Here is a 6,307-nt window from a genome sequence, read left to right on the forward strand (position 1 = left end):
CACACACTCTCACTCACACACACACACACACACCTTAATGCACTGCAAGCGCAAACCAACCCAAACTTTGTATGCTCAGTCTCTAATATGATCTCCTGTGTGTTTATTATTAATACTGGTATTGTGTTGTGCCGTCACGCGCGGCTGTAACAGATTTATTCTGCTGGGCTGGACTCTGCTTCTGCTCGGGGTTCTGAGGTCCGTCTTATCAGTGCCGGACAGCAAGTGTCTCTCACGGGTCCTGTTTCTAGCTCTTACAGCAGAACACACAAACACACAGACGGGAGCTCATGCACGCATCCTTCAGGGACTTCCAGTTAAACTGCCATTGTATTTAAAACAAGGTAATTATAATTACTGCGCACAAACCCTGACCTGAACACATACACACACACACTTTAGTCATTTTGTGGCGCCAGACGCAGGGACAGTAACTCAATTATACAGGAAGCTTTTGCTCCACCAGTGAATCGCTGAACTACCAGTCGTCAAATAAATTAATTCTGTATGCCTTATAAGCTTTTGTACCCGTGGGGACCTCAATTTAGGTCCCCACCGTGACACGAGTCCCCATGAGTCTGTGTGTAGTCAGGTTTAAGTCCCCACCAGAATACACACACACACACACACACACACACACAAATAAACACACACACACGCACACACATTACCTTCATTTAAACACTATAAAGGTTTAAATATGAGTTATTTTTACTACACCAGATACTTAAAAATGACTTTCATTGATGTGAACTAATGCATTCAGATCAGTTCAGGCTTATTCATCATATTTTGAATATATGGAATATGAGTATATGAATATAGAAATCATAAAGAATCATGGTAAATCTCAAAGTATCGTGGCATTACCATCACTGAAAACTGTAAAATTAAAAATATGAGTTATTTCTACTACATTAGATCCTTAAAAATGGCTTTAATTGGTGTGAACTAATAGATTCAGGCTTATTAAGGAGATTATGATTCAAATAAAGCAAACATTAGGTATTTAACAGTGCACACCATAGCAGTTTTGTAAAACAACAATGAAATATTTGAAATATATGAAGTATTTTGGACATTGCAACACAGTCCACAATTCAACTTTGGCACAGAAACTGCTCCAATTCTGCTTGCAACAGCTTGACTTGTTAAACTATGGTACTTTGAAATACCATGGTACATGAATACTGTTCACGGTATTACCGTATGGTACCACCAGTACTTTGTTTGCAACAAAATGACATATCAGCATTTTGGTCACTCTCTCTCTCTCTCTCACACACACACACACACACCTCTGACAGACAGACCTGCGCGCAACACACACACACACACAACTCGTCTCCGTGATCTCAAGCTGCTGCTGAGGAGAATTCAGAGAGATTTGATGAGATTCACTCACCTGGAGAAGACACGAGTGCGGAACAAAAAAGTCCCAGAGACGCGGAGAGAATCACTGAGCGACAGCAGCGCGCTCCGCCAGTGTGTGTGTGTGTGTGTGTGTGTGTGTGTGTGTGTGTGAGACATGAAGGTTCCATGAAGAACCTTTAACATCCATGGAAACTTTCCATTGCACAACGTTTCAGTGATAAGTTCTTAAAAGAACCTTTTTGTTTCAGTAATATAAAGAACATTTTAATAATCGAAATAAACTTTTCCACTACACTCATAAAAATAAAGTTTCAAAATGTTATTTAATTTTTTTTTTCACAGTGATAGAACGCTCTTAAAAATAAAGGCTCTATATTGGCATTGATGGTTCTTTGAAAAGAACTGTTTACAAAAAGGTTCTTTTGGGAAACAAAAATGTTTCTTGGCATATGAAAACCTACTTTTGGAACCTTTGTAAGAGTGAAGATCAATTTTTGGTTTCCTTTCAGTAAACAGTTCTTAAAAAAACTTTTATTCATAATCTAAAGAACCTTTTTCCACTACAGAGAACATGTAGTGGTTCAATGGATGGCAAAGGTTCTTCATGGAACCATCAATGCTTATAAAGAACCTTTATTTTCAAGAGTGTAGATTATGAAGACGTTCTTTATTGGCATTTATGGTTCCATTAAGAACCTTTAACATCCATGGAAACTTTTCATTGCTCAAAAGGTTCTTTAAAGTGGAAAATGTTATTTTGATTATTAAAATGTTCTTTAGATTAAGAAAAAAATGAGTTAATTTAAGAAAAGTTCACAGAAAGGCTCTTTGGGGAACCAAAAATGGTTCTTCTGTGGCATCACTGTGAAAACCTTTATTTTTAAGAGTGTAGAAGAACCATTTTTGGTTCCACAAAGACCTTTCAGAGAACAGTTTTTAAAAGAACCATTTTTTTATAGTGTCAAGAACATTTTAATAATCTAAAGAACATTTTTCCACTAAAAACAACTTTTTGTGCATTGGAAGGGTTCTTTGCGGAACCATTGATGCCAATAAGGAGGAACCTTTAAGAGTGTAGATTATGAAGAGGTTCTTTATTGGCAATGATGGCTTCACGAAGAACCTTTAACATCCATGGAACCTTTCCATTGCACAAAAGGTTCTTTAAAGTGGAAATGGTTCTTAAGTTTATTAACAAGTTCTTCATATTAAGAAAAAAATGGTTCTTTTAAGAACTGTTCACAGAAAGGTTCTTTGGGGAACCAAATATGGCTCTTATATGTCAAAATGCTGCGTGTAGCTGAGTAAACCCGTGTGTGTGTGTGTGTGACTGAGAGTGAATGAATGTGTGTGTGTTGTAAATGTGATTAGTGGGAGTGGCTGTAGAGCGGACGGTGCACTCGTGGCGATTACCTCGTGCAGCGTGCACCCTGCATGCTAAACCGCATGTGGCACATCCCTTTATCTGGATTTAATCACCCCACCAGAGAAACACACACACACACACCAAGCCTGTAAATATAAAACAGAAGCAGCTGTGATTGTGTCCGAGCCTTAAAATAATGCAAAACAACTTCCTTTTTCATGCATGCCAAAGAAATCTGAATTTCTCACAAAACACCCTGCCATTGGCAAAAGAGCGGCGCCAGCGTGTGTGTGTGTGTGTCTCACTCTAGGGTGTGTATGATATTGGCTTGATTTGTAGGCATTGGTTGCTTTTCTGAGCTCCAAAGCATAGTGGTTGTGTTGAAGGGTCAGTGTGTGTGTGTGTGTGTGTGTGTGTGTGTGTGAGTGAAGTGGATGGAAATCAGGCACAGAATGTGACAGCCGTCTACTGCTGTTGGTCAGAGGGGGCGTGTCTCTATTAAAAGAGGCGTGGCTCACTGCCAGAAAGAAAGTGACTTCAGCTCTGTCGCGCCTCATTAATATTCTGATGTCATTGCTCCAGCCCCTCCCCCTCTATACCCTGGAGATGAGAGTATAATATCATTCCATATGGATGGGCAGAGAAAAGACACAGCGGCCACTCGATCCATCACCCCTGAGTGCTCTCTCTCTCTCGCCCTCTCTCGCCCTCTTTTTTAGGCATCATATACACGTTCCCAACTTGAAGGCTGTGCAGAATGTAAGAAGCCTTATTATGCTGCTTCTATAGGATATACTTGTTTTGCATATTCAACACAAAAACAGAAAGCTGGTTTTATGCAACTTCCAGGAATCAGGGTCTGTATTACGGACGTTTAAGGTAATTGTGAGTTTTTATCTCACAATTCTGACTTTTTTCTTGCTATTCTGAGTTTATATCTTGATTCGAATATCTCACAGTTCAAAGTGAAATAAATAAATAAGATCGCGTAAATAAAGTCTAAAAAATTTGAAAATAAAGACAAAATTCATAGCATTGTGAGATTAAAGTTGATATATTTTGAGAAATTAGAACATTTTGAGATATGAGAAAAAAAGTAAGAATTACGAGATATAAACTCAGAATTTGTAGAAAGAAGTTATTTAACGAACACTTAACAAGCCTTTTTGCTCCTAGATGTGGCTCCTGTTTGTCAGACGTTATGCTACATTAATGCCATGTGAAGATGTGATATTCCCATGAATCGCCATAGCACTAATTATGGTATTATAAATGGAAAAATGCTGACCATGAGCTCTGATTTCATGGGTTATTTCTACATGTAATATAATAGACAAAAAATGACAGCGATATTATATATTAATACATGTGTCAGATGTATGTTGACAATAAAGCAGCAGGAATGAGCTGGTTTGAATATTTAATATTTAATATGAAAAAAAATATACAGTGTGTTCCAAGCGTCTGAGAAAGTCTGTGATTCAGAACTAAACAGAACAGAACAAGAATGCTATGAAGTAAAATAAATACTTAAGACTAAGATTTCTGCGTTATTTCTATGTGACCAATCAAATGCAAGCAAACGAGGGTAATTAGTCGTAGGACTGTTTTCTTGCTTGCACTGAAGCTCAAGATGCAGAAGAAACAACATTCTCCAATCTATGTTGCCATTCAACTTTTCTCTCAAATTGGTGTGCTGATAATATAATTAGTGATGAAAAAATTGTGTAAAAGTATGCAAAACACAAGCACTTAGACTTTTGTACCTCACTGTCTCTCTAGAGTAGAGTCTCTCTCGCTTTACAGTATGAAAATAATTAATCACAAAATAAACATATTTCAAGGGAAAAGCCACCTGCCAAGGAGAGAATTCATCACTCCCAACATAAAAGACAAAGCAAGTCTGGATAATGTTTTCATTCATTGTCGCCTAATAAAAATTCTCTTCACCTCACATCAATGACTCAAAAACAACTTTGGTTTTAATTAAAAAAAAAACAAATAAAACAAAACAAAACAAAAAAACATTTTCATGTTTGTTTTTGTAATCCCCAGCCAACTTTATAGCATAAATCCAGAAACATACTTTACATATGTACACAAAACATGAACATTTGACTGACTTATTACAAGCGTTTGTTGGTAATTTACTGTTGTGGTAAACAAAACCTCAGTACCTCAGAATATATTTACGATGTGCATGCCTATTATATAAAGTAAAGAAGGTCAGGCTACCTCTACATTCATCGGAAGTAGTTTAAAGTCACAACAACCGAACCTCGAACCGAAGAGTTTGCAAGCGACACATCCGTAATAAAACATGAATCAACATAGTTTGCTATGCGTTGACTAGATTCACAAAACAACTTGTATGTTGGTAACAAATCCAATCTCTAAACCAGTTAGGCCTACTACTTTGGTCTATTTGCCTATGAATTGCCTTGCCAAGTTATAGTTTCCACTGTTATCTGATATGAACAGCGATTCTGTCTAATGTTAGCATTTTCAAACTTTTGTAACATTATTTTAAAACAACTGATTTCAAGTCAAAACAACAACAGCATACAAGCTAAATTACTCAAAAGTGATGGGCGCTTAAACGCTGCTTCGTGAAGCTTCGAAACCTTTGCGAATCATTTGAAACCTTTGCGAATCATTTGTTTGAACCAGTGATTCGGAGCGAGTATCAAACTGCCAAAGTCACGTGATTTCAGTAAACAAGGCTTCTGTTTCGAAATGAATCAAAATCATTTCAATGGAACAGATCAGTTTAAAAGAGTTAAAAACTGGCAGACAAATTAATCACCCATTTGTATAATAAAAAGGAAGAGTAGCTTGATTAACCAATCTCTCCATAAAACAAACAAAACAAGCCTTAAAATTTAATAATAAAAAAACGTATACCAACGCGCTATTAGATGATTTATTAATAGTAATTGTTAGTAAACAGTTAGTTTGTAAAAAGGTGTTTTATGCATGTTTGAGCTGTGTTCTCAGAGCGCTTCGAAACACTGAATCATTTTGCGAAGCAATTGGTTCAATTGATTCAAAGTTACAAAAAGCTTCGTTTCTCCCATCGCTACTATGTACCTGCTCAAAAAACATAATTTTCAGATATCTGTCTTTTGTTATTGGGAGAGTTTTGATGTTGTTAGTGACATTCGTGCTGATTAAGTGATCATCTGTAATCATGATCACAGCGCTGGGTTGCAAAACATCAGATTCATTCAGAGCCGAAGCATGACTCACGTAACGACCAAAACAATGTTCCTCCACGAGTTACTTGTAGTTTCGTGCTTTTTGCAAAGGTTACATAGTGTAGCTTTAAAATAAAGCATACAACCTCTTGTGGCATATTTGGTTTATAAATTTCTGGCAAAAACAATATTATGAAAAAAATCACAGATATGTTTTATAACTATTTGTAGCCACTGCGTCACGTTTACATTGGTCAGATCATTTCTATCTTCAGTGAAGTGTGTGTGTGTGTGTGTGTGCGTGTACCTGGTATTTATCACGTTATGGGGACCAAATGTCCCCACAAGGATAGTAATACTAGTAAATTTT

Source organism: Sinocyclocheilus anshuiensis, unplaced genomic scaffold (genome assembly GCF_001515605.1).
Source record: "Sinocyclocheilus anshuiensis isolate Anshui unplaced genomic scaffold, SAMN03320099.WGS_v1.1 scaffold2917, whole genome shotgun sequence".
Taxonomy (NCBI): Eukaryota; Metazoa; Chordata; class Actinopteri; order Cypriniformes; family Cyprinidae; genus Sinocyclocheilus; species Sinocyclocheilus anshuiensis.